Raw genomic sequence first — 21,749 nt, 5'->3', positions numbered from 1 at the left:
CTCTGCTATAAGTGGAGAACTTCCATATGGAGCAGAGCGAGTTTCAGATTAATTTAGGTTCAGATTAAGATTAGCACAGTTAAAGGTTAAGACTCTCAGTTAGTGGTGGGCGATATGGCCCTAAAATAATATCAAAATATTTCATGGTATTTTCGTGATGGTACTCTTGGCGATATGACAAAACATTGAATTTCAAAATATATATTTTCTAGAATACCCTACTGCAACAAAAGGAGAATTACATTTTATTATTGAACACGATATGATACGGCACACCCCTAACTGAGATATTAAAAAATAGAAGAATTTGATCAGATTTGTAACAGAAGTAAACATTCCAGAATGTCATGATCTTAATAATGCACTGTAAATATCTCCATTAATCCAGGATTAAAGTACAATAAATGAAACTGGACAGATATAATCTGTCTCTATTAGATATATAATGGGAAATGAGAACAATGTGAATTTTTATTTTGCTAAAAACAGCCAAAAAAGTAGTACCCGTATGTGATAATTAGGGGAAGGTGAAAAGGCACGATATTTCGGGGTATAATATCGTTCACTATATTCAAAAATGTTGGCAATATCATTGCGTATGATACGATATGACACACCCCTACTCTCAGTGTCAAATAAACACCTGCTTTGTTAAAAAATTTAAGATTAAAGATTTTAATGATCTATAATTCTAATTTGAATGATTTATATGCAATACATCAATTGCACATTATGAATCTGAATTTGGAGTATCATAAGCAAAAAAATGCAGTTTTCCTAAAAAATGGTGTTTAGCATTAGCGTAAGTATGTTCACAAGCACCACTGCTATTTAAACAATGCAGGCACAGTGTGTGAAAATAGACTTTTGCATGGGTGTAAGTTTGCAAAGAGCATCGCAGGGTGCTTTGTGCACGGTGTAAGATAGGGCCCTGTGGGTTTATGTTATACTCTGATCTTATGGTTTGTGAATGCGTCAAAAGATCAAGCTGATTTAACAGCAACTGCAGTTTATTTTTTATGGTTTACTTCCATCTGTATGGATGATATGTACATAAAAATGTTTCTCACTTAAATCTAAGCTCATATATTGCTCTTTGTTTCTTTTTTTTTTGCTTGCAGTTACTGTTTATAAGTAAACCAAAAAAAATCAGGGTGTTCAGGTTGTTTTTGACTTAAACCACTTGAACAGAAATCAATGTATTTCTTTGAGCTCCAAAGTCATAAATATGAGATTCAGAGGAGGACCTGAAGGCAGCATTAGACCACAGCACACTGTTTGCTGATACTGCATAAAACCCTGCATTACAGTAGAGTATAATGATTAGAATACATATTTAACTGGAAATCCAAATACTCTAAAATATAAAGAGTTGCAGTTCATGTTTTCTCCAAAACACACTTTTAAATAATGCAGCTTACAGAAAATGTGCTGTGTTGATTTTCTGCTTTCTTTCACTGATTCTCCACACTCCTCCAAGATGGCAGAATCACTGGAGACTTGAGGAAGTAAAGAAGCTTTTCCTGGAGAAAGGAACTGGTGGTGGTTTGGAGTGTGTTAGCCGTGTTTTTGCGTGACTGAGGTTCATATAAAAGATTTTGTCCCATAATTTGCTTGGTTTGGGCCTGGTCCAGCAGCTAGGGAGTTTTATTTGGTTGTGAGGTTGGGGGTGGAGGCTGGGGGGGCGTACTTGTGCGCTCTCGTTCGAACACCCCTCTCAATGTGGTTTGCATTTCTCATCCCGCTCTAAACGCACCATGAATTATTCCATATAGCGGAGTCTGTTGATTTATATAGGCCTAAACACACACGCACTCTTACACTCTCTCACTCTTACACACTGCAGGAATGCCAGCGCGCGCGCGAGAGAGAGAGAGAGAGCCCGAGACCCACACTTCCCTCACTCTGAAACCACAGATTACTGACACCATTTTAAGGACGTTCATTTCTCTTCCTCGTGAATGTGTGCAGATGAAGGCCATTTTCTAACCAGCTAATAAGTCAAGCTGGAATCGTGCGCTAGCTGAAGCAGACGCTCTACAGCTCTACAGTATGTTCAAATCGTCCGGCTGGAAAGGAGGAATTGATCTCACATGGCTTTGTGGCTGCCATGTTTTAATCTCTTCAAAGAAACCCAGAGAAAAAATGCAGAAGAAAGAGCGAGGAAGAGAATCGCTGTTGTTTTCTTTAAGGGCCTTAATTGTGCTCTGTACTTATCCGAGCCGAATGGGAACGGCTGAGCTCGAGCCGGCGCTGCTGCTCACAGCCAAGCAGAGCGTTACATAAACACCATAAATCACTTTTGATTACGCCGATTCAGCCAACACAAACTTCTTCAGTTTTTGCCATTTTGTGTTCCCCAAAAAGCCTCCAGCCCGAGACGTGGAGCAAGCTATAGCCTCCCCTGGTGCTGTTTAGCTCCAAACTCTCCAAACTGTTAGCTGTTAGCCTACTTCTCTCTCAGACTTGTTGTGATCTTTACTGCATTTTCGATTACAATGAGTGTAAAAACCTCAAGTCTTCATTTTAGCTGGGATTTGGCTATTTTCCTATTTTTGTCCCAAAAATCTCCCAAAATCTAAATTATCTAGTTGTTGGAAGTCGGTCTTGCAATATACACTGAAAAAAATGATGATTAAAATTTACTTTAAAAAGGTTTTGCAACTTTCTGCATTTGCTTTTTTTAAGTAAATGTAATTTCAGATAAATTATTTAATAACAGTTATTTAATGACTTAATTCATACAATATTACTCAAATAATTTATGATACATATTATATTATAATTCCTGAAATGTTTATATTTTTAGTTTAAACACACATATTACACTCTCTCAACACATGAATGGCATGTAATACATTCTTTTTAACACATGGATGGCATGTAATAATTTTTTAAAGAATGTATTACATGCCATCCATGTGTTGAGAGAGTGTAATATGTGTGTTTTAACTAAAAAGATTTAAATTTCAGGAATTATGATATAATATGTATCATAAATTATTTGAGTAATATTGTATAAATAAAGTCATTGTAATTTGGTAATATTGTATCAGAAATAAAGTAAAGGTTGCTAAAAGAAAGGATTGATCCAGAAAAAATAAATTAAGTAAAATTTACTAAAAGAAAGGATTGACTGAAGTTCAGTTCACTTATTATTGAGCCTTGAAAATGTGTTGAAGTCACTTAAATGTATCTGAAATTAAATTTACATTTAAAAAAAAACGCAAATGCAGAAAGTGTACTCCACAAAGTACATGAGGAAGCAAGTTTAAGGCTACTGTTACTGACTTTTCAAGTCATTGCTAAACATTCTTATAACATTCTCTGTTACCTTAATTCTTGAACATACTGTAGTTCATAAAGGACAATCTGTCTTTAAAGCTGAAGAGATACAGTGGTACAAAAAGTTTGGGCACTCCCTAACAGCAATCCCAGTTAAACAAATCATATAGCAGATGAACACAGTGATGTTTGAGAAGTAAAATGAAGTTTTATATAGGATTTACATAAAGTGTGCAAAAATGTTTTAAACAAAATTAGGCAGGCGCATACATTTGGGCACCCTTGTCCTTTTATTGATTTGAATACCTTTAATACTTATTATTGGAACACAAAATTTGTTTGGAAAGCTCATTGACCCTTGACCTTCTTACACAGGTGAATCCAATTATAAGAAAGGGTTAATGCGGCCAATTGCAAGTTTTTCTCCTCTTTGCATCTTCTCTGAAGAGCAGCAACATTGAGGCCTCAATACAAAACTCTCAAATGAGCTGAAAACATAGACTGTTCAACATCATGGTTTAAGGGAAGAATATAAAAAGCACAAATCTCAGAAATTTCAGCTGTCAGTTTCCACTGTGAGGAACATAGTGAGGAAATGGAAGAACCACAGACACAGTTCTAGTTAAGACCTGAAGTGGCAGAACAAGAAAAATCTTAGATAATCAGAGGAGAAGGATGGTGAGAACAGTCATAGTCAACCTACAGACCAGCTCCAAACACCTACATCATCACCTTACTGCAGATGGAGTCACTGTGCATCGTTCAACTATTTAGTGCTCTTTACACAAGGAGAGGCTGTATGGGAGAGTAATGCAGAAGAAGCCTGTTTTGAGCACACGCCACAAACAGAGTCGCTTAAGGTATGCTAAAGCTAAAGCACATTTGGACAACGTTTTGGCAAAGTGCCGGGGCTGGATACTTCAACAAGACAACGACCCTAAACACTAAACACTGCTCAAAATCTACTAAAGCATTCATGCAGAGGAACATCAACATCATGAGAATGATCATCTCAATCCCCAGACCTGAATATTATTATTGAAAATCTGTGGTGTGATTTAAAGTGGACTGTTCGTGTTCAGAAACCATTAAAACTGACTGAACTGGATATGTTTTGTAAAAAAGGATTATGCAAAATACCTTCAACCAGAAACTAGACTCTCATTGGAAGCTATATGAAGAGTTTAGAGGCTTTTATTTCTGCAGAAGGAGGATCTACTAATTGATGTATTATTTTATGTTGGGATGCCCAAATAATGCACCTGCCTAATTTTGTTTAAAGAATTTTTGCACACTTTCTGTAAATCCTATAAACTTCATTTCACTTCTCAAATATCAATATGATATATTTAACTGAAATTGCTGATCCGAAAAAACAATGATTTATAAAGAAAAATCATGAAAAGGATCAGGGATGCCCAATTTTTTATACCACTGTACAATCAAACGTTTGGACACGCCTTAAATCCAGTGGCTTTTCAATATTTTAAAAAAATAGTAAAAGCCATTCTAACATTCTATTAAGAAAAATGTGGAATTATTTAGTAAACAAAAAGTGTTAAACAAACCAGAATGTGTTTTATATTTTAGATTATTCTAAAAATTTAAGAACTATCTTGAATCTTTATGTACAGTCTCAATTAGCATGAAAAGACGTTGTGATGAAACTGGCTCTCATCAGGACTGCCCTAGAAATTGAAGCGTAAGAGTTTCCTCTGTTGTACAGGATAAGTTCATCAGAGTTACCAGCCTCAGAAACCACAAGTTAAAAGGTCCCTAGAAAAAAGAGCACCAAAATGCTTTTTTTCTTTTCTTTTTTTTTTTTTTTAGCATTTTTTAGTTTCTACATGATTCATTATGTGTTCCTTCATAGTCTGGATGAATTGTGAGAATTTGAGACACCCTGGATGGAAGCATCAAGTCTGAACATCACAGCTGCAGAGGGACTTCAGCACCTCTCCAGCGACACTGGCACTCAGATGTGGAAACTCTGTGAATTGGGGTGGTTTGTTTTTTCACCCACTTGGTGGTGGAGGACCAGGCCTGGCCTGGGTGGAGGCGATGTGCCCAGATGTGTGCGCTCCACTGCCAGTGCCAGTGAAGGGCTGGCCAGCCGCCTAGAACCACAACCGCTGACAGGCCTGAACCTCCGTCAGCCTGGAGAACAGCACAAAGCACCTTTTCAGAACTTTTTCTCCCTCTTTCTCTCTCCCTTACTCTCTCCTTCTCTCTCTCCCTTACTCTCTCCTTCTCTCTCTCACTTACTCTCTCTCTCTCTCTCTCTCTCTCTCTCTCTCTCTCTCCTGCACTCCGCCGTGGTCCAGCCACCTCCCAGAGTTTGGAAGCGAAGACATTAGCAGAAGACGTCTCCAACTGGGGTTCATGATTTCCATTACCGCTCTCAGAAACACGGGGTCAGGGTGGCCCTGCTGAACTGTGAAAAGAATTCCGGGCAACACCTTAAATGAATAGGCCTTTATAAGGCTCTTATAATTCATTCATGAAACACAATAAATTTAATAAATCACACTGTCAAATGCAATATCCACTCGGATTTCTTCACATCGGTGGAGGTAGAAACCAAGGGGTCACAGCGTCTGCTGCACAAAGATCAATGTTTTACTGATATGTAGCGCTATTTGAGGCTGGGAACTCTGATGTACAACAGAGTAAACTCTTGCTCTGCCTTTCTTGGAGTGAGTGCCTGATGAGAGCCAGTTTCATCATAATGTTTTTGATGGTCTTTGCGACTGCACTTGAGGATACTTTGACATTTTTTTTCAGGTTGACTGACCTTCATTTCTTAACCCTTGTGTGGTGTTTGTGAAAAACATATATCAAAACACATTTTCGATAAACACACACTGTACACCTAATAAACATTACTTCATTTGTAAATTTGAAACTAAACAAATTTTCTACTCATATCTTGAGTTAAATTCATTTTCTTTTACATTTTAGTAAAAAACTAATAAAAAAAGAGTAGCACTTTTTGAAAGAAATGTAACATAAGAAAGGTAAAGGGCAAATATTAACCATGTAAGCTGTTTATATTGCTTGCAATTTAGGTGAAGCAAGCATGTGTAAAGCATTTTAATGTAAAATTGCTTAATTTTGCTGAATTAAATACAAGTAACAAAGTAAACGAGTAACAAAAATATGAACACCACACAAGGGTTAAAGTATTTTTTCTTTACTCAGTTGAGTAGTTCTTACCTTACCTTACCTTACCTATTTTACCTTTTTTGTTAAGTACAAAACTCCACATGTGTTCATTTATAGTTTTGATGGCTTCAGTAAGAACCTACAACGTATAAATAGTCATGAAAATAAATAAACTTTTGGCCTGTAATGTATATACACAAGTAGACAGGAAACAGGAAACTCCTGGGGACAGGTAACGAGAAGGCGGAGCTACAAGTCAGAGATATGTGTTTCTTGTGTATTTCTTTATCAGTTTTTTTTGTGTACGTAGCTGATAAAAAAAAAAGAGTTATTGGGGCAGAGATTCCCTTTTAAAAGGAAAATGTAGTCTAGGACTAGGCTTAATCCCTTTCCTGGATACCAAGTTCTATCTAAGTCAGAACCTTTCCTCTTCATGTCTGATTATATAAAAGCAGTGAGGTGAAGGGGAATGAGCTGATGAACTGAGCTGAGTGATTAGCGGATGAATGTCTTGCCTGAACACGATGTGTAGGTTCCTGTCCTCACAGGCAGATGCAGGTTTAGAGCTGCAGCCGGAGAGAATCCTTTGATTTAATTACACTGTAACCTGCAGACAAGCACAGGAATTCCTCAGCCCCCCAAATTACATTCTTCCTTAACCTGCAGCCTGCAAGCTAATTACCTGCACAATAGACACTGTGTCTAAATGAGTGACTTAAGCAGAGAGATGGGTGTGGGGGTGGGGGGGTGGGGGGGGTCTGGCTGGGGGCTGGGATAGACAATAAGCAGGTAATCTCTTGCTTATAGAGACTAGGAGAGGGGATGTATGTCCACAAAGGAAATGAAATCCGAAAAGAAACATCAGAATAATGACTGTAGGATTCTTGTTGATGTGTGACATTATCCCGGGTGTCTCCTGACAGCCGATACTGTAGTAACAAGTTGTGTCTCACAACTGCCCTCCTTGGTGCCTCCATGTTTTAAAAAATAGGGCTGTCAGCGTTAAAGCGTTAATGCATGTGATTAATTAAACAATAAGACACTTGAGGTTCGTGCTATAACATGTAATATTGGCATTGCTGTGCTGCAGTCGTAGATCAGCACAGCAGTGCCTGTGACGAATGGGAGCAGACGGGAAGCAGACATAAAAGTGGGTAAGACAGACTTTAATATGTAACAAATAAATAAACAAACAAATATGGAAATAACGAGAAAATATGAAAACATAAACAAACAGGGAAACAAACAAGAGCTACACTAAACAGAAAATAAACTAACGGGGCTAGGGATATATACAAGGGATAAATACGTAAATATATACAGGTATAAACAAGGAAACAGACAGGAAATAAACGTGACACGAAATATACATGAAAAAAAGGGAACTAGAAATAAACAGAGCGTAACGAAAACCGTGAACAAACTATAGCAAACGTGGCGAGACAAACGACAGAGGAAGGTGCAAAGATCGACAGCAAACATAGACTAAATGGTACTATTTATACTAACATGAAACAATGAACACCTGGGGAAAGGGCGGAGCTACAAATTACAAACACGTGACGGAAAAATACTGAGGAGACACACTAGGAAACTGGGAAAACACAGGGAAACAGAGCGAGAGCGTGACAGTGCCAATATTACACGTTATACCACGAACCTCAAGAGTATTACTGTGATAATACCACAGTCCCATATCACAGAGGATGAGAAAAATCACAATCTATTTGGGTATAAAATAGTTCCATTGCTGCTCTGTTTGTAGCTGCACTGTTGGCAAGGTTACCTGTATGTGGCGGAGTAATCCATGGAGAGCTTCGGTTACAGTGCATTACCGGCTGATAATGGAACTCATAAAACCCCTCTCAGCCAATCACATTGCAGGGTCAGAACTAGCTGTGGTGTAATTTGGAATCAGTAATCATTTTTTAACAGAAATTATTAACGCTACCAAGTTTGACTCCAATTTACGTCATAACCTGCCTTTTATTTACATGTAAATATCCACTGTAAAAAATTGCTTCTTAAGAAAAAGAAGTGCGAGTAATCACAGTTTATCGCAGAATAATGTTGTGATTAATCAGATTAAATATTTTTATCGATTGACACCACTATCAAAAAAGCTCACTAAAGTGCCAGAGTGGCAAAATATTGAAAAAGTGATCTGTCCTGGCTACATTTCTTGTGAGGAAAAAGTGACTGAGCTCTGCTTAAGGGATTGAATGCCCTCCTTCAGATAAATGATGATAATGATTTGCCTCTAGATCAGGAGATTTTGATTACATAGCTTAACATCCTGAGACTCAAATCTTTTCCTGGTGTGCATTTTTAATTTCTCCTAGCTATCTGGGATTAGTAGGACCTAACAAGTATAAAAAACTAAGCTTTGTTTTTTTACAGGAAGCTGTTTTTGCAACAAAAAAAACAATGTCCTTATACTGAGAAATAATTTATTTTAACATTAAAAATGTTTCATGCCATTTGGAATGAGAAGGACCCAATTTCACAAAAAAAAAAACATGTTGTAGCTTTCTGCAGTAAGTAAATAAAACATTTTTTTTTTAATAATTTTACCTGACCACTAGATGGTATAGACAGTGTCTCTACATGAGGCCAAATGGTCAATGTTTTAAAAAATAAATAAAATATCATGAAGCAGAAATGTACTGTAATGTCCCCATATAAGGACACAGGGTCTCAAGACTTCATTTACTCCCAATCATAATTGTGAGTAATGAGCAAAGTTTTTCAGCTGGACTTGAACAATTCAATCTTAATGGAGTATAAACTCTGGTGAGGTTGTTTAACTGAATTATTAGTGTATTAAGAGTCCAGTCAAGAGGCTTTTATTGTCATTACATCTGAGTACAGGTACACCGGAACCATGGTACAACATGGAACAACATGCAATAGACAACATAAAGTGCAAGGTGTGATATTATCGCAACATAAAACTATAACACTACAATAAATACAATAAATACAAAAGATGAGACAATTTAAAGACAGGACAGTGCAGTACCGATACGGTATAATAAAGTGTATAGTGAGGATAAGATGCAGAGATGTGTAACATACTGTAACATATAGAACATATATAATCACAGCAGTTACTGAGGTAGATAGTTTATAGTTTTTGAGTAGCAGGAAATATTGCTGATATGAATAAAGATTTCAGTCTCTGTGTGCTGAGTGTGTGTGTGTATGAGAGAGTGAAGTAGTCTTTGTGTATGTAAAGGGTGGTGGGGGGGTAAGTTCAGTTTTGTGTGAGTGTGTTTTGTGTGGGGGTTCAGTTCAGATTTGTGTGAGTGTGTTGGGTGTGTGGTGGGTGGCGTGGAGTTCAGCTCTGTCTCTGTGTGTTGAGGAGTCTGACTGCCTGGTGGATGAAGCTGTTGCAGAGTCTGGTAGTGGAGGCTCTGTGAGTTGAGTAGTCTGACTGCCTGGTGAATGAAGCTGTTGCAGAGTCTGGTGGTGGAGGCTTTGTGTGTTGAGGAGTCTGACTTCCTGGTGGATGAAGCTGTTGCAGAGTCTAGTAGTGGAGGCTCGGATGCTCCTGTATCTTCTGCCGGATGGCATCAGAGCGAAGAGTCCGTGTGAGGGATGGGTGGGGCCGTCCACAATGCTGGTGGCTTTGCGGATGCAGCGTGTGGTGTAGATCTCGGTGATGGAGGGGAGAGAGACTCCGATTATCTTCTCAGCTGTCCTCACTATCCGCTGTAGGGTCTTGTGATCCGAGGGGTTGCAGTTCCCAAACCAGACAGTAATGCAGGTGCTCGGGATGCTTCTACAGTCCCTATGTAGAACATGGTGAGGATGGGAGGTGGGAGATGCTTTCCTAAGTCTCCGCAGGAAGTAGAGGTGTTGTTGGGCTTTCTTTTTTATGGTAACAGGAAGTTGTTATTTAGTAACAGGAAGTGGCCTCAGCCATTGATTACAACACGTAACACTGATATCTATGCTTTTATATGAACTAAGACGGAAATGTAAAAAAAAGAAAAGTATTACAGTTACATCTGTAGCTTTATAAACACAGTACACTTTGAATTAATTGCTTATATTTACATGGCATTAATACCTAAACGGTGTGCAATAAATACACTCTGATCATTACAATAGGAACACTGTACTCATGCTGGGTTTGGCTTTATTTTGTATTTCAGAACAGCTGCAGCTCTTCATTGTATGGATTTCACAAGATGCTGGATGCATTCCTTTCAGATTCTTGTCAATATTGACATGATTGCATCACACAATTCCTGCAGATTCTTCTGGTGAAAAAGAATTCAGAATTGACCTCTTAACCCTGAGACTAAACAATGAGAACCCTACTCTGATTTAGATTAATGATTTTTTATTTGTTTAAATCAGTAAATTGGAAATGTATTAACAGAAATCATTCAAAGTCACTTCAGACTTTTTTCATAGAATTTCATTTATTGAGCTTGTGAAAAATAAGAACTCTGTAGAACCTAGTTGTCTCTATTCATTACTCAATTATTATTCCTTTACAACTACTTTATTTGTTCCAATACTTTTGCTCATCATAATGTTCAATAATAACTGCAGCCGGAAGCTTCAGAGAGAATATGGGGATTGAACTGCACCCACTGCTATGTATATGCTGTTTTAATAAACTTTCACAAATAAGTTACATTTATATATGTGTGAAATATTTGAATTCAACATATAATACCTAAATGAATTCTATAGGCATTCATAATATTGGCAGCATTTATATAAACACAGCATTTATGGGTATTTCCGATATATCTTCTGAGGATATGTGTGTGATCATAATATATCACTTCATATGTAACATATATGAAAACACCACTTTTGGTATAGGGACATACAGCTCTGGAAAAAAAATAAGAGACTACTTAAAAATGATGAGTTTTTTTTATTTTACCAAATTGAAAACCTCTGGAATATAATCAAGAGGAAGGTGGATGATCAAAAGCCATCAAACCAAGCTGAACTGCTTGAATTTTTGCACCAGGAGTAAAGCAGCATAAAGTTATCCAAAAGCAGTGTGTAAGACTGGTGGAGGAGAACATGCCAAGATGCATAAAAACTGTGATTAAAAAACAGGGTTATTCTACGAAATATTGATTTCTAAACTCTTAAAACTTTATGAATATATAACTTGTTTTCTTTGCATTATTTGAGGTCTGAAAGTTCTGCATCTTTTTGTTATTTCAGCCATTTCTCATTTTCTGCAAATAAATGCTTTAAATAACAATATTTTTATTTTGAATTTGGGAGAAATGTTGTCTGTAGTTTATAGAATAAAACAACAATGTTCATTTTACTCAAACATATACCGAAACTGAATTTTTTAATGTCATATATTGCGTTTTCTTGTGGGTACAGTTACCCTTCACCCAAATGTACTACATTGTTCAAACATAAAACATAACAAACATAAGAGATTGTGGCGTTCCTAGACAGGTCACACCAGAGTCCTGGACTACTGATTAACTCTAAACCCCCTGCCCGTCTCCAGCCTTATCTCAGGGCCTGAGACCAGCAGGTTCACGCTTTCCCTCACACTGTGTGTAATGTTGACATTCCAAAGGACCAGGCCCTGAGCAAACACTCCGTCCCCCTGGCAGATGTCAGAGGAGGCCTGAGTAAAGTAGGAAGCGGTTAGAAGCTGCGTTCCAAAGTCTCGGCTGCAGCTGAGGTGGGCTGCATTTCTCCGCCACTATGTCACTGAAGGCTGTTCAGTAGTAAAGGACCCTTTGTACACAGTTGAGAAACGCAGCCGACTTTCAGAGCGATTAGATGGATGCAACTGGCGCCAAACCCTTTACAGACCAGCCTCCAATCTGTAAAAACGAGGAGACCAAAATACTCTAAACCAAAAGTCTAGTAAACATACTTTAAATCACTGGTTGAACCCTGTTAGAAACCTTTTGAGTAATTTATAGTGTTTGGCTCTATAATACACAAAAAAAGTTTTTTTTTTGTGGCTTGTTCTGGCAACTGTGCTTGCGCAGATCTCCTTATCTTATCGAGATGCGGCTCTAATGGCTCTTCTTACCGTGGAGAGTTGGCTCTTTCGGCTCCCAAACGGCTCCCCATATATATCTTTTTTCAAATTATTAGTTAATTAATAGCTTAAACCTAATTTTATAACATTTTGTTTCATTATTGACATTTTTAACACAAAATAGCACCACTTCCACAAAAATAACTTAAAATAAATTAAACAGTTATAAATACAATCACCCACCACAATACAAAAAAACCTTGCTACGTTTTCTGTCACTCATTTTCACACCTAGGCCTATTGTGTTCTCACACAGACTCCCCTTCTTTCTGCCGTGCGTTCTTCTTCGCTGTATGTGAGTGAGTGTCTGTGTATTAACACCTGGCGATGAACGCAATACAGCTTAGCCAACTGCCTGCCGTTTCCACAAAAACGTGGAGATAAACTTTTTTTCCAGTGTTTTCCCACCACATAATTAATTGAAAGCTGCGTGTGATTGGTCAAGATGTGTGGAGCACACGCTTGACATGAGGACAGCAGAGGAAAAAAAGGGAGGCACCGTAGAACAAAAATACTCCCAAATACTTATATTATTATATTAAACATATTATATAGATGTATTACACACAGAGTGATCTATTATAAGCGTTCTTCATTTCTTTTATTGTTGAAGATTGGACTTGATAAAACACAGTGGATCAATACCAGCAGTTGACATGACTCTTCAAACCATCACTGACCATCAGTGAAGATCAAGGGATCAGAGTCTGGAGGAAGAGTGGAGAGACACACAGTTTAAGCTGCTTGAGGTCTAGTGTGAATCAGTGATGGTTTGGAGAGACATGTCATCTGCTGGTGTTGATCCACTTGCCATTTCCATTAAGAGCCAGGTGCACCTGACTTTGGCAGATTGCTATTTAAATGGCACAGCTATCGGAACGCTTCCAACGTTTTCAGCAGAGGAAACTGAGCTACTTATTCACACTCCTGTGTTCTGTTTATTGTTGATGAAAAATTTCCATAGCTGCCACAGGTGTACATGCGTTAGGGATGCACCTATGTTGAAAATTCACTTCCAAGATAGCAATGAATGTTCGACTGTGGTCGTAAAACTGTGTTTTACGTTGCCAAGATACACCAGAAATGTACCAGAACACCTCATTTCAAGACCACCACACCCATCAGTGTAGATATACTGTATTCTACAGTTTATTTTTGCAATTAAAACAATGCAGGCGGAAGATAACAAAATATGACTGTTGGCGGAGTATTAAATAGCAATGAGCATTGCAACACGAATTACACAAGGTGCCCTTAGTCTTCATATACATCTTACAGAGGGCCCACCCTTTACCCTGACTGCAGCATAGACTACACAAGAACACAGTTACAGAAGTGCTTGGGAAAGAGCCTGAGCCCGTTGGTCTCTAAACCAGCACCAAAACAGCATTTTTAAAGAATGATTTAATCAAAAATCTCAGAAAGGGCAAACATGGATAACAAGAAGTGAAAAGAATCTAGTAGAAGACTATTAAACAGGCCTGTTAGTTGTATTGTAGTCAAGACCAAGACTTTAAGTAGTCAAGTCCAAGTTAAGACTCAGACCAGAATATATTTTAAGTCTGAGTATAGGCCGAGATTGAGACAAGACTGAGATCACATCAATTTTTTCAATGTTTTTCCAGATTTTCGGTATATTAGATGGAAGCATTGGACTTGGCGGGTCTTGACAACAATTTCTGAGTTCACCTCATCCCAAGACAAAACCAATAATTCTAAATGAGGTAGAGATGAAGACCTGCTATTGGTCCTAAGATTGGGTTTAATACCAAGATCAGACTCAAGTACTACAGCACTACCTGTTGGCATGGCTTTATTACTGACAAGTTTATTAACATTTTAGTTGCCCATTTCTTATTACATTACACACAAAATATTCATCTTTCCTATTGGCTTCTAGATTCATCTATTTGCATAATGGTTGTGTCTCCCCACCCTTATCTCACTCATCAGTATGAGTACCTTCCCTTGTCTGGTGTTCTCTTACATATTATGTAATGGTTGACTGGTCACAGTGTTCTAGGCCATAAGAGCAAGTTACCCTTTTCTTTTCTACAAAGTGTGATTTCATGCTGGGTTTAATTTTTTCACCACATTATGGGAGAATTTCTGTCAGAAGGAAAGCAGGCTAATATTTATCCTGTAAACCCTGAATAAAAGTTAGAAATAGGTAATGCTTAATTAGAAATTTCAAATAATGATCAAATTATATTTTATATATTTATAATCCCTACATAGTATCAACTGAATACCCAAAGTGACAGTTGCCCTGATTGACAAGATTACACACTGATGGTGAGTTAGAGGTGAGGGACACATCTGTTATGCAAATAAAATCTGCTATAAGGAATCAATAGGTAAGATGTACCTCTTGTAAAATGTACTATTAGTAAACTAAGTAAACTTTACTTTTTTGTTTGTTATTTACTCAAAATAGGGAGTAAACTCAAATAAATTGAGTGCATATTGTTGCTTAAATTTTTAAAAGTAAATTCTATGAGCTGTTTTTGACAGTGAATAAATGAACTCTCTGCTCCCCAGAGGTTTAAATTCAATATCGACTGCTTTAGCATTTTCACCCAACCTGTGCTTTTTAAAGCTATGCCAATCGCTGTGGGCAACTGCTGATCAAAATGTTGATCCAGGACCAGCCTGTCAGTCCTAAATCCACCCCTTAAGCCAGCGTAACTTTTACCCACACCTGTAAAAACACACAGTTTTTTGGTAAGGCTTTTACGGTGAGGTTTTTGGTTGCAAATAAAACACTGGGCTGGTTTTCCTGGCACACATGAAGAGCAGCCTTGACCTTAAATAATTCTGAAGGAATAGAAACACAAACGACTGGGCAGAACTGGACCACGTCTATCTCTGGGCAGCTGGATTATACTATTTTATGAGCTAAATGACTGTAATGGGTGTTCCCTGACAACCTGCAGAGCGAGTGCCATCATTTTCCATTTCTGTGAGTTTCATGGATTAAGACAGTATTACGCACTGCGAAGAGCTGCTGTAAATTCACTGTGAATTTAAAACAGTATTGTACTGTATTTATACTGTTAATAATCATACCTTACATTAATATAAACAGGAAAGATAACCAATAAGAGTAAATGACAATAGTATATCAGCATAATACAATATTTTCTGTCAAGTTATGAACAAACACACCAAGTCAATTGTTTAACATTTACACAATATAATTGTGTGTGCAACTGCATAAGGAATGTTGGCTAAAATCAACACTGTTTCCTAATTTTTAGCAGTATAATGTACTCTTAACTGGAAACAACTATCCACCTGGAGGACTGCTTTGGGCACTACAGCATTTTACTCAGGACAGAGGTCGTACATGTAACTGCAGCCCGGAGAACCAATGGTGTTGTGAATAGACAGGGATCCTGTCAATCATTTAGTACAAAAAAGATCAACTGTCAATCATTTCTTGCTTTGGCCAATCAAAAGTGTGAAGTACCTCTCTGTCATTTTGTGCATCAGCCAATGATTTAAAGGTATTTGAAAAACGGAGTATTTTCGTATTTCTCGTGCATGCAGAAGTGCCCTAAATGTGAAGAAGGGTAATGCTGCTACCGGAGACACCTAAATGGATGAGGACTCGAGACATGAGCCTGTCAATCGTGTTTTGCGTCAACATATTAAGTTCTTGCACTTAGCCATCAATCACATTTTGCATTGACCAAAGAGTAGAGTAGAATGACCTTTTCCATCATTTTCTAGATGTTGTTTCCTTAATTAACTCCCAAATTCGATCCTGTTCTTTTACCCAGTAGTCGTGCTCTTGTAGTATATGTAACTGCAGCCCAGATAACCTCTGTTTTACATTACAACTGTGAAATAACATTAACCTTTTTCCAAACTCCTTTATACAATTGGCTGATGCAAAACAGACAGGTTCTTCACACATTCACCCAGGCTGCAGTTACACATACTACGAGAGCACGACTGCAGGGTAAAAGAACCAGGTACGTAGCAACATGTAGATCGGCTGATGCAAAAATGCCGGCTAGGTCGTTCTACTCTGCAGTTGGTCAATGCAAAAAGTGATTTACAGCTAAGAGCAAGAATTTAATTGGTTGATGCAAAACACGATTGACAGGCTAATGTCTTGAGTTCTCACCCATTTAGGTATCCGACCTGCAGCATTACCATTCACAGACAGTGGGCCAATTCATATATGGGCACACAGTCATACATACATTTACTATACCTGTCAAATTTTGGATTTAAAAATAAAGGACATTTTCTGCAGCCCGCCCAACCGAGGTTCAGTATCCCTTACATTTTAAGAAAGGTTTACAATACATCTAAAATAACCACTTGTGAACCACTTACAAACTACAATTAGATATTAGATATTAGATAGGTCTACCTTTGTTGCACAGAAATGCTGTGGATGTTCCTACATATGCAGCTTTTACTAAAGGATAAGAAACATATATATTCTATTAGTAAATCCATTCCTCAATACAGTATGCAAAACAGATTTCAACAATGGATTTCATGTAAGAATGTAATAATATAAATCATTTACTTGTTTCTAAATTGTTCTTTTTCCTTTTATGACACACTGAAACAATTTTTTAAAAGAAATATTAAGAAATATTAATTGTAAGGGGTTTCCCCACTAGCCCACTGAAAACCAGCAAGCTGATTGGCTGTTTCTCCTGAGAGGCAGAACTTCATCTTTAAACTGGCACCATGATTGGTGTTAAGAGATTTCCCATCCATTCTCCTCATTAATAATGTTTTTTTCGTATAATACGGGAAATTTACAGGAGGATGGCCGGTAAAAGGGGTAAAATACGGTAGTTTCCAGGCCAAAACATGAGACTTGACAGGTATGACAATCACACGCACACAAACGTACATACATACCAAACACATACACACCAGATTATTTTTTCTAGATAATTTTAGATTATCTCCATGTTTTTCAACAGTGGGAGGAAACCAGTGTTCCTGGAGGAAACTGATGCAGACACAGCAAGAACATAGAAACTCCCCTCAGATAGGGACTTGAACACAAGACCTCAGAGCTGGCAGGCAAATATGCTAACCACCAAGCCACCATGCTGCCAGTCACATACTGGCCTATTCCAAGGGTGTAGGAGCAGGTTTGATATTGGGGGGGGGGGACACATTTGCTAATATGAACCAAAGCCCACCCTATAGTTTCCTAGAAAAACATTTGCAGAATTACTTTTAATCCCAAATAATCCTTTTTTCTGTATTCTGTTTATTATTAGTTACATCCAAGTGATTTTACAACCTAAACATGTTACTCCACATTACATTTACTGTTGCTAGAAAAAATTATACGTGAAAGGTCTGAATTATATACATATGACAAAAACTGATCAGTTATCACCTAATATTTAAAATAATATAACAGATTTGATTATTATTATTATTAATTATCTATTGTATGTTGTATATTTACATTTTCTCCAAACTGACTAGCATTGTGTCCCGCACTTTTAATTATTTCTACTAAAAGCACTTCTTGTGATGGTGTCCTTTTATGAAAAAGAATGTAACTTTACGTTTCATAGGGATTTTTGTCAGAAGTTAATATAAACGTTAGACGTCAGGACATGTGTTCTTACTGTAAACTACAAATGAACAAAAGTCAGATTGGATCGGTGTTTCTTAACCCTGTTCTTACATATTCTACTGCATATTCCCACTGTTCTGCATATTCTAGAGCTTTCTCTGCTTTAAGTGCACATAATAAAGTAATTGGTGGTATGATGTGTTTAATACACTGCTGGACATACATAATGATTGATTTATGATCCATAGGGGGCTAAGAGATTTTAACAGGTAAACTCAGTAAAGGACTGTTTATTAGCTAATCAGTTGGATCTGGTGGAAAACACAATTTTTAGGGCAGTGATCAGGGTTAAGAAACTGCTTTAAACTACCAACATTACCCAGTGTTGTACTAAATTCTAGCTATTATCTTCATCCAGCTTCTAGCTGACTGAGTAATCTAAATGAATGAAAATTAAATAGTTATTAGCTAGTCACGTACAGGGTAAGCTGAACATTATATAGTTTTGTTTTTTTTAAACTAAGCTAATTCCAAAGCTAATTCCAAAGTTAAGCTAACTGACTGTCACAGGCTGTATTTTATTAAGCGCAGAGTTGGTATGTTTTGATTAGTGCATTTTTAACCAGCTATCAGAAACATAGCAGTTTACATGGTTTACATGGTTAGCCTACCATTACCGTTCTTTTAGAAAAATCGCTGTATATCCATATGTTTGTTTAAAATCATCTGCTGCATCCCGATCGCGCTGCTTAATCTCACAGCGGGGGAGCAGCTTCCCCCCCACCAGCACACTCTCCTGCGCACACCGCGAAACCAGCAAGCTGATTGGCTGTTTCGATTGAGAGGCGGAACCTAATTTCTGAACCGGCTCTGTGATTGGCGTTAAGAGATTTCCCATTTTCTCAGCGGTCACCTGTCTCCTCATTAATAGTACAGCTGATCTGAGCGAAACCATTTTATTTTTGGGGGGGACAAATCCACCTTTTTCTAATATTGGGTGGGACATGTCCCACCCATCCCCCTCGGTTCCTACGCCTATGGCCTATTCTATACATTTAATATAAAACAGTTCTATTCTACTGTCATATATGGTAATTCCACATACAGTAAATACTATTAAAACAGTTTCAGTAGATGTACTGTAAATTAACAGCTGCCAGTATTTGATTAATAATTTACAGTGATTTTTACAGTGTGCTCGTTATGCTATTATTTGCTTCAGTAATGGCAGGTTCTTCTTCCTGGGAGGATGTAGAAGAGAAACACCCTCTCTCTCTCTCAGTTGTTTCTCGTGGACGTGAGGAGACATGTTTAAACTGCTCAGTAAGACCAAGGGGCTTTTTCCGACCCTTTACTTCAAACTGAAGCTCCAGCAGCACAGCAAAAGCAGGGGAATGCAATCAATGTGAGCATGTTCTGCTGACGGTAATGTACCGGTCGGTGCATGACAGTGTGGAAAAAAAGTTTGAGAGGTTCAGGTCCTGTACACCTTTTACACTGCATGCTGGAAGCTGAGTTTAAATTAACAGTGTTTTAATATTGTAATATGACATGTTAAAGTTACACACTTATTTTCTAAAATCTTACTCAGTTAATAGAAAACATTTTGAGATTGTTTAGCAATATTTTGGAAAGGTTTCATGAAAGTTTACTTAAACGTAACAGAAATAATGTTCCAGGAATGTTCTGAAAACAGGGGACATAATATTGCTTTGTATCACAACATTGTTAGAATGTTTCTCACAAAACATTTCCAGCTAGTCGAATACTAACATTATGCAAATGTTTAAAGTAACTTTCCCAAAACTAAAACTTAAAACACTATTGACACACGTGATGTTGCAGCGACAACATTACCAGAACCTTAAAAATCATCAAATATTTTTTTCCAAAAAACATTCTAATGTTAAACTAATCAAACATTTTTAGCTGGGAATATACATAGACTGTAAAATTTCATAAGTTAATTTTACTTGAGAGAATTTTGGAAACTCACTACCCTAAAAAAAAGGTAAAGAATTATTATTATTATTTTTTTAATATGTTAGGTTTACTTAATGTCTACTATTTAAGTGTACTTAAAACACTGTTTTTTTCTCAATTTAATTGAGCTTAACTGACCTTATACTGAATAGAAAGGTTAAAAGTTCATATAACTATTGGTCCCTGGCATCATTTATTTGCATAATGGATGTTTCCCAGCACCAGTAACTCACCATCAGTGTGTAGTCTTGCCAACAAGGACTACATTCCCTTGGGTATGTTCATTGGGTATATTCATCTGTTCATTGGGTATATGAACAGATTGGCCAGTATATTTTATATAAGCCCCAAAAAATGACTAATTTACATTAACGACATTTAGTTGACGCTCTTCCAGAGTGACTTACAAGGTTATTGCTATTACAGAGTTAAACCCTACTGGAAAAAAACAGCTCATACCAGCTTAGGCTGTGTTTTGAAACCTGGTAACTGGTTTCTAGCTGGTAACTGGTTCATAGCTGGTCAGAACATCTAAAACCAGCTTGTAGCTGGTTTGTACCTGGTAACCGGTAGCTGGTTTTAGATATTCTGACCAGCTCTGAACCAGTTACCAGCTAGAAACCAGTTACCAGGTACAGACCAGCTACAAGCTGGTTTTAGATGTTCTGACCAGCTACACAGCTTAAGCTGGTATGAGCTGTTTTTTTTTTTTTTGTTAGTGCTCCTTTAAGTAAGAACTTGAAAGGGCATGTTGTAATTTAATCAAGTGTATTTAGTTATACACGTCTTTCGTATAAAATAAGAACTTTACTAAAACCAGTAGGAACTTTACTACATGAGTTAAATCATTAGGATATAATGAAATAAGTTCACTATAGTTATTTGAGAAAGAAGCAATGTTTCTTTTTGCAGTTTAGTCACCTGACGAGTTAAGTACATTCAAATGGTTTAAAGAAACCAATTGTATTAAAACATTTAATATCTGTGTTAATAATGTTTATTTATGGTTATTTTTTATGCTTAAATGGAACAAACAATGCACCTGTTAAATAAACTGAGCTGTACTTGTTCTATTAAAGGGTTAATTTTCTCTTAGGGTCTTCAACATTGAAGCCACAATTCTGTATCCTGATATGTTTCAGTGCTGAACACAAATGTCTACTAAATGAAATGACTAGACACTGATGGTGATCAAATTGCTGAAAAACACAGCCAGTATTTTTCATAGATGATCCCAGTAGCCAATGGGAAAGGTGATTTCTTTATCAATGCTGTGCTGCACAAACATAAGGAACACCCTCATATGTTCAACATATTTCATTAAAAGGACCACTCCAATCAGTATAACACAACTCAATCTATTCACCATAACTCAAAATATGACAAAAAGTTTATCTTACTCAGAAGAACTGAGTGTGTACATTACCTGTTGAACACACTATTGAGTGTGTTTATGCGTAATAAGCTTAAGTGAACCTTTCCTGAACATTTCTGTAGTATTAGAGTTGTATTAACATTATAAGTGCTGTAAGTAGGACAGATATATTGTACAGTACCAGTCAACAGTTTGAAGGCACCTTAAATTCAGTGTTTTTTCAACATCGTAAAATTTCCAACATTGTAGATTAATACTTAAGTCATTCAAGCTATGAAGTAAAACATATGGAATTATTTAGCAAACAAAAAGTG

Source organism: Astyanax mexicanus, chromosome 7 (assembly GCF_023375975.1).
Source record: "Astyanax mexicanus isolate ESR-SI-001 chromosome 7, AstMex3_surface, whole genome shotgun sequence".
NCBI classification, from domain to species: Eukaryota; Metazoa; Chordata; class Actinopteri; order Characiformes; family Acestrorhamphidae; genus Astyanax; species Astyanax mexicanus.
This window is presented reverse-complemented; position numbering follows the sequence as displayed.